The sequence below is a fragment of the Accipiter gentilis genome, chromosome 12, assembly GCF_929443795.1.
Source record: "Accipiter gentilis chromosome 12, bAccGen1.1, whole genome shotgun sequence".
Classification (NCBI taxonomy): domain Eukaryota; kingdom Metazoa; phylum Chordata; class Aves; order Accipitriformes; family Accipitridae; genus Astur; species Astur gentilis.
The window spans coordinates 21,662,270-21,678,136 of NC_064891.1; the positions used below are offsets into that span (position 1 = coordinate 21,662,270).

The 15,867-nt window shown below is 39.3% G+C and overlaps 1 long non-coding RNA gene across 3 annotated transcripts; it reads right to left on the reverse strand.

The window, feature by feature from the left end:
• Nucleotides 1–8: 8 nt before the first annotated feature.
• On the reverse strand, nucleotides 9–15,336 carry LOC126044982 (uncharacterized). 3 transcript variants are annotated; one of them, XR_007507870.1, is made up of 6 exons: nucleotides 15,099–15,328; nucleotides 11,557–12,735; nucleotides 10,669–10,748; nucleotides 8,092–10,008; nucleotides 961–1,077; nucleotides 9–275 (listed from the first exon to the last, which is right to left on the reverse strand). It is a non-coding gene; the product is annotated as an uncharacterized LOC126044982 (long non-coding RNA). The 3 variants fall into 3 exon arrangements; XR_007507869.1 differs by having other exon boundaries at nucleotides 9–1,077; nucleotides 15,099–15,327; XR_007507868.1 differs by lacking the exons at nucleotides 9–275; nucleotides 961–1,077 and having other exon boundaries at nucleotides 7,204–10,008; nucleotides 15,099–15,336.
• Between the last annotated feature and the right edge of the window lie 531 nt (nucleotides 15,337–15,867).

Below are 15,867 nucleotides of genomic sequence, written 5' to 3' on the forward strand. Positions count from 1 at the left end.
CCAAACAACAAACCCAAACCAAACCCCACAACAACAAATAAAGTTCTGTTTAAAAGGAACACAAAATTGGAAATGACCGAGCATTGGCACAGGTTGCCCAGAGAAGTTGTGGGATCTTCATCCTTGGAGAAATTCAGAAGCTGTCTGGGCATGGTCCTGGGCAACTGGCTGTAGATGACCCTGCTTGAGCAGGAGGTTGGACCAGATGCCCTCCAGAGGTCCCTTCCAACCTCAACCATTCTGTAATTCTGTGAAATGCACAGATGCTTCAACACCTATGTTAGAATTCAGCAAAATAAAACAAGGGTAGTTGGTTTGTCCAACCTTAAACAATAAATCAGTAGAGCAATTTCTTGTGAAGCTGGCTGCTTGAATAGCCAAATTGCTTTTTGATAGTTTAAAGAGGTAAACAGATCAAAGACATATATGCCAAACTATGTAACAGAAACCACCTCAGTAGTTCTCTTTGCTGAACAATGTGGCTTAAACGTTTATCATTCATACCATTCAATCACAGATACTTTGTCCTGTCACTACTAAACAACTGTTGAAATTGCTTTCTCTTCCCCATTAGCCTCACCAGCAAATATTTTCTTCTTGGTGTGCTCACAAATTTGTGAGCTTTACTTTGATATGAGCCTTCTTTAATGGGTTATATTTTAGGTGAGAGCCAAACAGGCATTTTCTGCAGCACAGCCACTTGAGATCCTCTCCCTGCCTTTAAGTCTCTGATGACTTGCTTCCCTATCTCAGTACTCTCCAGTCAGGGCCCTTCTGACCTTTGAGTTTTTCAATTATGAGCGTTTGTGTGTATGTGTATACGAAAATATTCTAGATTCTGTTCTCACCCCTCAGCGCTGTTTTCAGATATATATACCTCATGTTCTCTTCCAGTACACCAAGGCTACTTTCTAAGGGGTAAATTTCTAAGGGGGAACAGATAGTCCTGGCTCCACTTACTGCAGCTGGTGGCCACCTTCTACTTTCTGACATGGCAATGCACTCCTCAGTCTTTGTTTATATTCCTAATTTGTTCACTGCTTTTCATCCATACTGGGTGTTCCTGCAAATGCATGTCTGAAAGCAAATGGTTAGAAATTTCAGTCACTACTAATCCCAGAAACTGATTCAACTTCTTAAACAAATGTGTTACACAAATATGTTTTTAATAGAAATTTAAAGGCTTTATTAAGATCTAAAAATACCAGGTAGGCATCTTTTAAAAGGTAGCTTCCCCTGGCCCTACATTTTGCCTGACTGTATAACAAATGCAAATCCTGATATTTTTAATCTTCTTTGAAAACCTTAAACACACTGTGCCCTAATTCCAGTTGTATATGTTCGCTGCTTTTATTTCAGTTCAGTTACTAAATGAAAGCTAGCCATAACCTCTCCTCTGTCTAGTACTGAATCTATGCACTTCAAAGAAGTTGATACTTCCTCATTTGCTATTAAAGCTTTTTGCAATGTCATTATTTTAATGAGAATCTTTCCCATGATTACAGACTATTTTTCTATCATCAAGGTCTATCATTGGTCTTGAAATTCAATATACAGATAAGAAAGCAAATCCAGCCTTCTGAGTCACTAGAATGTCTCAAGGTGCCAAGATTCAAAATGCAGTGGTGATGAATTCATTCTTCTTCTCATCACAGTAGGATCAGAATTTGGGATGCCATGTTAATCATCCTCACAAAAATCCCGTTTTAAAATGTTCTTATTTAATGCCGGGATTATACATCTTGATCAAAATGTATTCTCGGGTTACAATAGGGTGCCTATAACAGGGCACAGACAGACTGCCTAGGTGTAATGAGGCTGACAGATGAATAACAATGTTCCTATTCATATAGGCAGACCCTGCTGTATCTGAGCCATCTGCTGCTGAAATTGCAAATCTGTACTGAAGAATGGTAGATTATTTTTTCTCTTCTATTATTCAGACAGCCCTTTTCATTTGATATATCTTGCAGGCACTGGATCTATGCTTACTTGTTCTAAGTGAGAATCCGAGATCAACTTTTTACTGTCAGAAGACACTTTGCAAGCTCAGAATAACACTCAAGTGTGAAATTATATTCCTTAAAAGAATATGCCTAACTGGATGATACTTTAAAAGGAATCCCTTTGTTAACACAAATGAGATCTAAACCTAGAGTTTTAGTTGAAAAGAAGTTGTATGGGAGAAGAAAATAGCAGCCCAATATCTACAGCACAGAGCAAGACAAATGAAGCTCAGTAAATTGCCCACATGAATAGTCTTGATGACTCCAGTGGATTAGGGATGTGAGAAAATTTTGCACAGTTTGGGCCACAGTTACAATGAAAATTAATTTGTTTTAGAAGTCATCAGTAATACTGCTCCTGAAGCCTTGTGAATGCTCTGGGCTTGACCGCTGAGAGGCACAAAGCAGTATGGCTGACTTCTAGAAAGGTCACACAGTTGCTTAACACCAGTCAACGTCGGACACTAGTATTGCAGAACATCACAAAACTTGTGCTAGATGAAGAAGTGGTCTTTGTGCAAAGATTAGATTTTTGCCAACTACTGCAAGTGAGGGAAGAAACAACATCGAAATATATTTTTTCCTAGAAAACAAAGGTTAGTTTGCACTTTGTGATTCACACTTAAAACACTGTATCTACCACTGTTTACTGTTTGTTAACACTAGATTACTGTAGTTTACTGCTATCCCAGAACACCCTGTTAGTAGTAGCTATGTATCTGAAAGCCTGTTACAGTCACTTACTGACTAAACAGATTTGATTCCTCCACATTTTTGTTAGTCACTGCTAACAGCAGAGATTATTCTATATTCTGTACAGAGGAGAGGGAGCTGGACTTTGTTTTGTTTCATAGAGTTGACTTTTAACTGATGTTGTCTTTTATAATGAAAACCACAAAAGATTGGCACAAGTTCAGCCTCCAGAAGTCCTTCCAACCTCAACCATTCTGTGATTCTGTGATTCCATGTGCACGTGTTTATGTGTACAAAACCTCCCAGTCCTAACAATGCACGTGACTCGACCCTCGTGGGGAATGCTTTACTGAGTAAGAAGCAAGTTCCATTGCTCCTAAGCACTCTGCAACAGCGATAAGATAAAACACCAGACAGGAGGCTACCTCCTGAGTAAATTCATGACACCAGATACATGTACTCAGTGACTATGTTAACCAGAGTACATGAAACACAGAATTTTTTCTACATTACTTATGTTTACCTACCCAGTCTGTACTATTGAACTTCCAGAACTCCTGCTGGAGGTAGCTATAAAATATAATAGTCAACCTGCTGAAAATGTTAAGCAAAGGGTCCTCCAGAAATTTCTTTTTCCTTTTTGTTGAAATGGAGGTACAAAACTGCTGCCAGATATACCTGAAATATGTACAAAGTAGTTCCACTAAAATTAGCTCAGGCCTTCCACTTACTAAGGCTACACTACAGCTATGCAAAATGATCCCTCACCAGCTACAGATTTCAGGAAAAATTCTCCTTGTCTGGTGTACTTTTGATGGCACAAACCTGGCAAAAGCACCTCTGCTGCTTCTTGTTCAAAACACTTTTGTATGCAAAAAAAGGTTATGTCCAGAATAAAGTGAAAAAAGGGGTGTTCACAGGTTAACTAAGGCAAGGGAGGGGCACAGGAAAACATATCTCTACAGGGGGATCTCCCACAAACCCTATCAATAGCATACATTAGAGTACACCCCTTCCTGCTCTTGTACGCGGACTGGAGTTCCCAAATCAGACAGCACAGACGTCTTAACTCTGGCACTTCTCTCTACTGTACTTGAGCACACATAGGAGGGGATAGAAAGCCATAGTCAATTATTTGAATAGTATTAAAGCATGATTATAAAGCGGTGTGTGAAAGTAAAACTGGTTTGAGATTCTGTCAATAGACCCATGTCTTCCTATCAAAAGAACAAGTGCTATCAACAAAAACCATCCAGTTCATCTCTAACATGGTTGCTTCCAGCCATCCAGCCTGGTTCAAAGCTTGCTAGCAGGAACATTTATGACACAGAAAGATATTTCATGTGTTTGTGCGTGCGTCTTTGATGCTTTACTTCTTGGCAAGGACTGCTGAAGAACAGAAGTAGTCCTACTGATTTTTGACAATTCACTGCAAGGTGTTTTCACAGTCTTGTTTGAGACAGCGTGAAATGGCCTGCGGTGGTGATCACACCTACTGTCTGTCTAAAGACAGACAGACACACATATTGTTAATAATACCCTGGGCCCTTCAGTCTTTCTCACCCTGTATCATATTTACCATCTACAATATTGTCTGCTTTCATTTATAGGTTAGACCTCTACAGACAGGAAAACACACTGGCTGCTGCTGAGCCTGCTTCTAGCATGTACAATCAGAAGGGAAATAGAAAAAAACAAGTGGATACAAACAAAATTTTAAAGGCCTGAAGGGTGAGTTTGCATAAGAAAGGGTTTAAGAGTTAAAAATGCCTAAGTTTTTACTGCCAGGCTTTTGCCTTTAATCATATTGAAAATGCTTTTCTCTGTTTACGAGATAAAGGTTAATGCAGCTTGTGGGCGAATCCTTCAGTGTGTGTTCATCTTGATGTTAAGCAAGAGTAAGTCTTTCGGTTTGACCAAGATGGCTAATGTGTATAAAAATAGGGATGATACGCAACTAATACGAGTGACTATATAAAATAGCATCTATATTCTTTAGCAAAACATACTCAAACTGAAGAAGCATGCTTTGTTTGCTTCTAACTTGTGTTCCACACTGTAAGTGCAGAAGCTAACTTTTAAACATTTTGTAGAAACTGTAAAATTGCAATTATTACCTCAGAAAGTACAGTAATCTTGCAATTTTCAGCCTCCAGTTATTAAAAGCAGATGTGCTTTCACATTTTTACAGTGCTAAACTTTAAATCAATGTAGTACAAGCAACCCTGTTACTTCAGGGGACAAAGCAGTTATGCTAGAAGTCTATAATGACACAAATGACATGGAAAAGGGGAAAGAGTAACTGTCCACTGGTTTTGTTCATAGTAAAAAGAAAAAGAGGTCAATAAGCCTATTAGCAGATTTTTAAAAAAAGAGAGAGAGAGAGAAAAGAGATCTTGAGCTATGGAACTCACGTCTTCAGCGTGTTGTACAGGTCAAGTCTGCACTGCTGAAAAGGTAGCAAATTTGAAAAGGTTTGAATGTAAAGGGAGGAAGATTACATCTGCTCTGCACTCATCTTTTTCTTAAGGCACCTGTAACTAGTGTTGCTGGCTTCAGGGTACTGGGGTCAGTGGGCTCTAAGTATTTTCACTTTCTTACAAGTTATTCACAAATGGAGCTAGCTATTGTACAAACACAGCTAGCTAGCTGTGGTATTTGTTAGAAATTGGAAATTCAGAACTTGAAGGGATCTGCAGAGACTGTTTGATACAACATTCTTGGCATTGTGCCTGTGTTACGGGTTTGTGTGGCGGGGTTTCTTGGTAGCAAGGGAGGGTGCTACAGGGGTGGCTCCTGTGAGAAGCTTCTAGAAGCTTCCCCGGCTCCAAGTCGGACCCACCTCTGGCCAAGGCCGACCCCATCAGTGATGGTGGTAGCACCTCTGGGAGAACAGATTTAAGAAGGGGAACCTGCAGTGAGTAGTGGGATTGGAATGCGAGAGGAACCCCTCTGCAGACACCGAGGTCAGTGCAGAAGGAGGTGAGGAGGTGCGCCAGAGGAGGGGATGCCCCTGCAGCCCGTGGTGAGATGGCAGGCTGTGTCCCCCCAGCCCGTGGAGGGGAGCGGGGGAGGAGCCCACACTGGAGCAGTTGGGTGCCCCCCAAGATGGCCATGACTCCATAGGAAAGCCCGTGCTGGAGCAGCCTGTGACTGAAGACTGGCCCGCGGAAAGGACCCATGCCAGGGAAATTTGTGAGGAACTGCAGCCCGTGGAAAGGCCCCATGTTGGAGAAGTTCATGAAGGACTGTCCCCCGTGGAGGGACCCAACGCTGGAGCAAGGGAAGAGTGAGGAGTCCTCCCCCTGAGGAGGAAGGAGCGGCAGAGACAAGGTGTGATGAACTGACTGCAACCCCCATTCCCGGTCCCCTGAGCTGCTGGAGGGGAGGAGATGGAGAGAACTGGGAGTGGGGTTGAGGTGGGAAGGAGGGAGGGGTGGGGGAAGGTGTTCTAAGGTTTGGGTTTACTTCTCATTATCCTACTTTGATTTGATTTGTAGTAAATTAAACTGAGTTTGTTTCTTTCCCAAGTTGAGCCTGTATTCTGCCCATGCCTACAAGTGGTGAGTGATCCCTCCCTGTCCTTGTCTTGACTCACGAGCCTGCCTTTATATTTTCGCCTCATCCCACCGTGGCCGGGGCACGGGGGAGTGAGCGGCTGTATGGTGCTTGTTACCAGCTGGGCTGAAACCACGACAGCCTGGAATAGGGGTATTTCGTGTAATCTGCTTTTAAAAGTAATCTCCACTGAGCAAGGTTCCAACACCAGTTTGGGTAGTTTGCTTTTCCCTTCTTGTACTCAAAAAGATTCCTCTGCTATTTGATCTAAAACTTATTTCCTGCAAATTAACACAATCCCTTCTCATCTGTCCTATACTGGAAAAAAAAAAGTATAAATAAAGAACTTAAAATGAGCTTACCATTCAAATAAATATAAGGGCCATCAAACCATAGGTAGCATGTACTGCTGGTCTGACTTCCATGTCCGCAGCTTCTGCAAATCAGGGCTTTCCAGATTTCCACACACTTCTCCCTTTCCATTTTAATAAACACTTCGCCTCCCCCACCTCATGTCAGTCCCACATGCCTCATTTCTAAATCAGACCCACAGAACACGGTTCTTTTAAGTTTTCTGTTGCCTTATTGTCTAAACCTGCTTTTTCAATAGCATCTCCCCACTGTTTCTCAGCAAGCTGCTACTGCCATCTACCCCATCGGTATGTAATGCCTGTCAGTCTCTGCTGATCAGCATGCAATGAAACTGCAGTGCAACGAGCCAAACGAACCACTTCGTGAGTGCACGTGTCAGGCCATATGTTGCAGAGACTTCACTGACACAAATAATTCCAAGTTCACAGGTAGTTTAACTGCTAAGTAGTCAGCATCCACTCTTGTGGGATGAGCCACCCAAGCTAGAACAAATTTTTCTAATTACTTCAGCAATCATAAACATCTTAAACAGTGCAATAACAAAATATGAACACCAAATAAAGACTAGTAAATATTATTTTTAGTACACAAATTCTGTAAAAGTCCAGATAAAATAAAACCACTCTGAAAACATTTCCAAAAGCAGAATCATTCACATAGAGTCTTGCAAACATCAATTAAAAAGCACTGTAAACATGGTTTATATGAATTATTCCTGGCAAATGATCAAATGTTTGTTACTCTTACTTCCTCTGCATTCAACTAACACCGTTTGTTGCCCAGGGCACTCTTGATCTAGAAGCTATAAAAGCATTTAAGCACTAACTGAAGTTCTATTTATTGGAATGAAAACAGAAGATGCACATAAAAAAACCCAAACCATAGGAAGCAGCTATAGCACAACTCTCCCACTCCAAATAATACTGCTGCAGATATAATTCATGTAATTACCTCATTCTTAAACTCAGAACAAACACACAGAAATGAAAAAAGTATCTTTATCTATTGAGCAGATGGAAAAAGTGGTGAACTTTCGAATATTCCTTTGCACTTTGTTTCACTGAAGTCAACTGAAGTTCTTTGGCTTTCATGAAGTAAGTGCAGACCCTAGCAAGAAACTACTTTTATTTGTAGAGAATGTCAATCAGTACCTGAAATTGAAAGTTGACATAGTGGTATTCTCTAGTGTCACTGAGAGAAGTTAATTCTGGCTCGAGAAGATTTATGGACAAACAGAATCTGTGATTTCCTGCAAATTTACAGCTCTCAGCATAGCTTCATTTACTGTAGGACTGACACACCCCATGCTGTTACATATATTTATCTTAACAGCTAAATATCAAGTAGGGACATACTACTGGTTTTGTCCTATAGGCCAGGAGCTCAGTCTCAGAAATAAAGGTCACTTGCCAAAGCTCACACAGGAGAGTTTTGGTAGAGCCATCTCAGATGATCCCCTTACCTCTATGGTCCTCTTTCATCTACCACGTTACTGGGGGGGGGGGGGGGGGGCAGGCCTTTAGGTGCATGTCTTCTGGCCCCTTCAGCCCCAGATCCCACAGTTCCACAGCAGTCACTGGCTGCTGAGAGCACCTGAAACCAGTTAGTAAGTGCTACTCAATTAGGGGAAAAAGTAGTGGAATAATGACAGCATCATCCAATAGAATTCAAGTTTTACGCCTTGACTGACTCTTGATTATTATCATCATCATCATCGAGGGCTAGAACTAGAGGAAGGAAGGTCTGTCAGTTTATATCACCTGAGGAGCTAACCTTTTAGCTACACAGCTGCTGAATTTAATGGACATAATTTTATCCATGCATTAACTTTTTTTTTTGCGTTCTATAAAAATAGTTTTTCCTGAAATTTCCTTATTTCCTCTTTTACAAAATGGATGATGTGCTGAAAACTGAATTGCATGTCTTTTTTCAGGCTATGGAATTTCTCTGGGTACTAGTGGCAGCCTTGTCATAACAGGGGATTTCACACAGATTAATTTACACAGCCTCGCAGAGCCATAGGCCAGGATATGAATTTACATTGCACTAGCAATTTCTGTGTTCACTCAGTGAGGACGCGAAAGCTTTGGCCTAAGGTCAGGTGTGAGACTCTTCTGTTACTCTATTCTATGATAACATCTGCCTAGTGAGAGAGTGCAACAGAGTTCAACTCTGTAAATTCATGCTAAGGCACCATAATAAACTTTTAGCAACATGCCTTACATTCAAGCAACTGGCTTTTTAGACAGCTATAATGCAGCAGAAAAACAGAGCACAGTGAGTAAATGAAAGTTTGCAGTGGCCAGCTTTGTTTAATCATTGCTAATAACTGTCAATAAATGAGTGAAGAAGTACATCAAATATGTAATTTAAAAATAGCTTTAAACAATAACACTGTATATCTAGACTAGTAAATTAAACAATGCCCAGAAACTTCCAGTCATTGGAATAGTATTGATTATGCTGGTAAGCTGGTTTTGGCCTGAGCCAAATTTTGCAAGCTAGACCTTTCCAGGAGCCACTTCCAATAGGTAGTTCACATGTATACAAGCATAAATAAGGACTGTTCCAGCTAGTCTCAACAGTAGCAATGCTCTTGTGCAGGTTTAATTTATTAGAACAGACATAGCCTAAGTGTGCCATTTTCTGTAACTAGGATCTCTTTAATTTCAATAAATTAACTTTTTTTAAGATACAGCTCTTTTGAGAGTGCTGTTTAAATAGCTACAATTGAGAGGACTTTCTTCTTTCCTCCTGGAAAGGACGTAAGGAAAGAAAAACATGAATAATATTACTGAAATAAGGGCAGGATGAGAAATACACCTCATTGCAATATACAACAGAAAATACACAATAAAGGGCATAAATACCAATGATTAAGTTTCCTAGAGTGCCTAGTATCACACAGTTCTCAGAACTGGATTTAATTACGGTATTGATGAGGAAAGAGATTATAAGGCTTGAGGCTTTGCAGCAGTTTGACCCTTCTCTTGTTGCGTTACAGGCAATGCATGCCATGTTAGGTGGCATTTAAGAACCTCCCTGGTTTTAATGTTTCTCCCAGTTTAAATGCTTTGGTTAATAGCATTGATTGAGATTCTTTTGGTAACAGGATTTTCTTGTTAACTGACATTCGAATATTTTGGAGTGATTTGAAATGCTCACTGAAAAAGGGAACATTACTGACTCCAAGTCCCGTGGTATGCACGGTTCGGTCATACAGGTGGACAGACCAAAGGGTCATGCAACAGCTCGCCTGCTGTCATTGTAATGCTCTTTCAAAAGGCCACTCACATTGGTTTTCATGTGTTGAAATTTTTTTTAAGGATACTCCAGGTTCACCAGAGGGGCAGAATTAATTTCTGGAAGCTGATCTTCCCTGTGCAAGAAACACAAATACGTTATTATCACCGCAGTATGCATCTGAGCTACACAAATACAAAATCAATAATGTCAATATAATATTAGTATTAGTTCTGCTGGTATTTTTCCTTATATTAACTTGCTTCATTAATACAGTAGACTATTTTTGCATACCTGAATCTATAGTAAGTGTTACTGCATGTATTCTTATTATTAGATAAGTTACCTAATATTTTAATTTTTAGCAATCAAAAAACTTATCACAGATAAGACTATAGTTGCAAAATAATTATAGTATCCAAAGTGACTCAGACAGAAAAAACTCATTTGAACTGTCCAATTGTCATCTCTCATGCAGGACCTTTAATGACAAAAACTGTCATTAAAGGTAGAATAAAACTGCAAACCAGGAATGATTCCTACTAAAATGTGAGCAGGTACTACCCAGGAAGGGAAGCCAGCTGAGGTAAATTAAACCTTGATTACAAGGTGACTAATTTTAAGAATCCCATCCAGTGGCAAAAAAAATCCCAGCGGAAAAGCAACTACAGTGCAAATGAATACCAGAAATCTGAGTGAAAAGTGAAAAAAATTGGGAAGCTGACACTTCATATTCTATGATATATATAAATATACATACATAAACAAATACCCGAAGATAAAAGCTTGGACTCACCTTTGATTTTTTCCGTGCATACCAAACACCAACAATTACAAGAATAACAAGGAATACAAAGGAAATGCTGATTCCTGCCACTAGAAGAGCAAAAAGAAAGGTACCCATGACTCTAAGCCATTAAGAAAAGATTAATATCTACATTTGTGGCAGATAATTATGCAGCATAAAATGCACTAAAATCTAGGTCTTTATTTTTCCTACAAACAAACCAAAAATCTCATTCAAGTCTGGACTTGTACAGAAATGAACGAAGCCTACTACAGATCATTACAGTAAATGATTTTTTTGGCAGTGCAAAGTATGTGCTATATTCACCTCCAACCTTAATATACCAATAGTTACCACTGCTCACAATATTACTGGTGCTACAGATTTTACTGAAAGAAGAAGTCCCAAATACTAATTATGGTAATAAGAAAGTTAATTACTACGGTTTAGTCTCATGGAGTGATATTCTTATTACTCAAATCACCAGAGAAATACCATGATTTGCAGTTAAGGAGTATCTTTAATAGTCTTTTATAAAAACAGAGTTTTTCAGGCTAATGTAGGCAAGTCCATACATAGCTTTTGTTTTCTGTAACCGACCGCAGTACAAGAAGTTAAAAGTTCAAAACTTAGGTAAAGAAAAAAATTATCTAAGCAGAAGTACATATATTGAGTACCTAATAGAGTTGGCAGCTGTTCCTCTGTTAAAAGTAAAGGAATGAAAATTAGAAACATGAGAAAACTGTACAACTATGTGTAATGAAGCTAAAGCTGTTTTCTCTACCTTTTTTTTGGTGATTACAAAGCACTGAATTTACAGTCAGGTGTTAGAAGGAAACTAACTTATTATTTCCTGCCAAAGTAATAGATGGTAGCTATTAACTACTCTGTACCTACATTCACCATACTTGTATGCTGATTTCTGTTTACCCTCCTTCATACGTGGTTTGTCTGTTTGACAGGTAAGTCTTTGTGTGCCACAGTGCTCTCATATATTTAGAGCTGTGCATTTACATATATTTATAATTAGCATAACTAAGTCCAAGTCAGAACAGCAGCTTCTTCAGATCCTGCCATGCTGAACAAGGAAGAAGGAAGCAAGCAGATAGAAGACTGTCGCTGCCAAAAGTTTCCTCCTTCTTTTTGCCTTTCTTCCATCTTCACAACTGAGCCTTGAGTACTGTCTTGGCAGAAGAAGCACAAAGAAGACACGAGGAAGAAAGAGAGCGGGAAAATTCCTGACTCTTCAGCTAGGAACATTGCCCTAGCAGCTGCTTCAGAGACCACCACCACACAAAGCCTCACAAACGTAGGAATTAAGAAAGCATTAATGTTCTGAAGCGCTGGCCTGTACCTATACGGTTTCCTGCAGCTCGTAGCTGTGATCGTAAGAGCAAAGACAGGGCTTGTGAAAGCAGTCACTTCATAAAGCCGCCAGAAAGATCAGCAGGAGCAGGGTATCACTTGAGACATACACAGAGGCAAGTGCTGGTGATCCTGCACAGAGGGGTGTCGCAGAAAGATTCAAGACACTTAGCAGGTCTATGGGGCCTTTTTCTGTTGTTATCTTCGTCATCAGTTTTCTTCCTTTAGCACCAAACTATCCACTGCTCATGAAAAGTGCCTGACATTTTATACTAAATGACATATTTTCTGCTTCTTGACAGACAATTATTTAGGCTGTGTGATTTGAGATGTCCAAAACGTTCTTTGTGCCTCAGCTTCCACCTTTGTAGAAACAGGGGGAAACCTGTTTAAATCAATCATGGGGTTATATTGCTGCTCAGTTGGTTTGTGTTTGTAATTTTTGTAAGGCTTTTGGATAGAAAGAATCGTTGGGTGGAAAACAACAGGGGAAAAATGGAACAGTGTATTCACAAGTCTTGAGTGTGCACACTGAGGGGAGAACTGACCCACGATTTGGGGGAAGCAACAAATTAAAAAACAGACCTGGAACATCATATTTATGTGGTGGTGTTTCTGATTCAGGAGCTTGTGTAACTTTGGGAGTAGATAAGAAATTATGTGATGATACTGTGGCATTTGCAGCAACATCTGTAGCGTTACAAAGATATCCTAAAATTAAAAAAAAAAGAAAATTATTGCTGGAGTATGCCGTACTATTTATTATTAAGGTTGTCTGATAAATTCAGTTATAAAATGCTGCTTTCAAAAATATCCTGCTTTCAAACGCTCACAATTTGGACAATCTTGCCTGCTGTTTTACGTTTGGAATGTTTCCTTCCATCTGACTTTTCTGTATGAACATTTCAGCTGAAATTGTTAAGACATTTCTCAGAAAAAGTTTTGAAAAAACAAGACTGTCATTTACTCAGCTTTAAAAAAAATATTTTCATAGATAGTCTTCTCAGATATTGTTTCCTAGCTTTGGAGTAAGAAAATGAAATCCATAAAGGAATAGTAGCAGAGCTATAGCCTTTACTAGATTTAGGCACTCTGTGGAAATTAGCAAAACTATTTTCATTTGTTTTGATGGGGCTTGATAGAATACAGCATCTAAATTCACCTGGGATGTTCACTGGTAGTCATTGTCGTTCTCGCTTTTCCTCTTGCCCTACATGCTTCTCAAAGAGGAAGCAATCACATTAATACAGATGATGACACTCATTAGCTTGCTGTAGTTAAATGAAAACACCCTTTCTTTCACATTCCTCCTCAACTTCAATTGCAAATTAATGAAAAAGATTAGGGGAGGGGTGAAAGACACTTTCCCTCAACTTTTTCTGAATGACAGGGAGAGAGGAAAACTATATTCTTTGTAAAGTTATTGGAGCATTAAGCAGATGCTTTCTTACATGGTCTCAGTTGTGACATGAAAAACAAAACAAAACCTCTTTTATGCCAGTGAAGTTCCAGGAGGTTCCACATGGGAAGTAATTGACTCTGAAGCAGCACAAGGGGACAAAGCTGTGCGATGTGAGATTCTTGGAACATACAAGTTAAAAAAAATTAACACCATCAAACATCTTACATAATTCTGGTCTCCCCTGAGATCTCATTATCTATAAAGTTCTTCCTAGAATTATAATGTCATCTCCAGACATAACATCCAACAGCTTCTCTGGAAGGGAGCAACAGATGCACCTGTGATATTGCAATAAAAACAAATGGCACTTACGGGCAGATGCTGCCTCTCTCTCTGAGAATATGTTGCACTTGTTAGCAATGGGTTTAAGTTGCTCAGTGGCTAGGAGAAAAACTTGCTTTGTCACTTTGAAGCTTTTACAGGACTTTGCCAAGCAGAGCACAGGTCTACAGAGGGGGCCTGATGATATACTTATCTCCATGAACTCCTTTGAAGAGGGATGGCATAAGTTCTCAGCCAGGCTTGTGCTCTTGAGAGTGCATGTAGGTTCATGATAAGAGGTCCGTTAGCCAAACCCCTCCACCTCTAAGCATCTTCTTAAATTCTCCCTCTATTGCTGCCTTTAGTGGAACAGAGGTGTAAAGAAGGAAGTGCCTTATGTCTTCACACCAACCTAAGCCTATTTTTTCTTTTTCACAAGGAAACAATGTTGTAGTGAAAATTTATGAAACCAACACAATCGGTCATAAATTCTAACTGCTAATTTTCATTATTATCTAATATTAGACACAAATTATGTAAGGGGTCTCTGTTATATCACATCCAGTCACAAGTTCTGAGTATAAACCAACCCTTTTCATTAGACAGAAATTATATAAGAGGCTGGGGTCCTGCCAGTCCTAATAAAACAAATGGTGCAGTTGGGAAGAAGTTCATGAAACTTGCAGAGTGAGATACCACCCCTTCTCACTTCTACTCAGTAAATTTACAAAGTCTTTGTGGGACAATTAGAAAGATATGGTGCTTATTGTTAAATGGCCTGAAACCATTCAATTTTTTGCTTTCTTTGCAGCATCACTGAGATACTGCCACTGTACCTGTAACTAGCAGCGCTGACAAGAAAAAAGGGATGAGCTGTATGTGTTGTCATGTCTCTAGTTCTACTATTGATTATTAGAATATTGATCATTATTGATATTAACATTTATTTTTGTCATTTGTTAATGAATCCAAGATTACTAATGTCACAAGAAGTCCTGCCTTTTATCGGTGTCTTTCTGCACCTGCAAGGGATTTCTTTAAAACACAACAACCTAACTTATTTTTGAAGTTTTATTATTAGGGGTGCTACAGATATTTGTATGGCAAAATAATTGTATGCTTTTTAAGTCAGTTATATCTTACTGATAGACATGTAACTAAAGTAATCATTCATGTGGTACAATATAATAATGCACAGAGAAAATACCTTCAATGATTGTACAATGATTTATAGATCAAGTTATATGAATTAACAGTTAGAATATACTTAGGAATATCTTCAAAAAGTAATTACAAGTATTGAAGAGAAAGTAATAGCTGAGAAAACAAATATAAAGAAATGTTCACTCACCTGTAAACAACAGAATGAACAACAGTATTGTCTCACACATCTTCATTTTTTCCTTTTGTATCTGGAAAAGAGCAACACCAACAGAAAACAAACCTGAAAAATCCCCAGGTCACTGTCTCCACAGCAAAGAAGCCATGGTCATTACGCCCCAAGGCAACAGACATCAGAAGCCTAACCCCGCTGCACTTATCATTTGCACAGCTGCTTATTGGCAAAATCAGATTGCTTCCTGGAACAGCTGTTACAAGGGCTTAGATGCCACATTGGCTGTGTAACTCCAGGAGCTTTGGATGTACTGAAAAGAATTTACTTACTACCAGGTGAAGTGTGCAGGGAGCACAAAAATTACAAACCCAATAGCTACATGACAAGTTCTATTCATATGTAAAACAAGTTCTGAACTGCGCATCTACTAAAATACTCTGGTTGTGATGAGGATATTCTCATGTCACACCTACAGAGAAACTTTGTGTAGATCTCAAAGTGCTTTGTAAGCATGGAAAATGTATCCTTTCACAGGCGGAAAAGCCTGGACAGATGGAAGTGAAATACCTGTTGATCACAAAAGACAACCAGTTTCTGTTGCACTAGTCACAAATCATAATATATTCCTAAATATTCAGTGCACCATAAAAATAAGTATTCAGAGCAAAAACACTGCCAGCCTGTAAAGTGTAATGATTAGTCACATACCTAGTTATTTAGGATCATTTAAAGAAATGGTATTACGCCTTCCATACCTGCTTCCCAAGTGCATCTCAAAATTGTA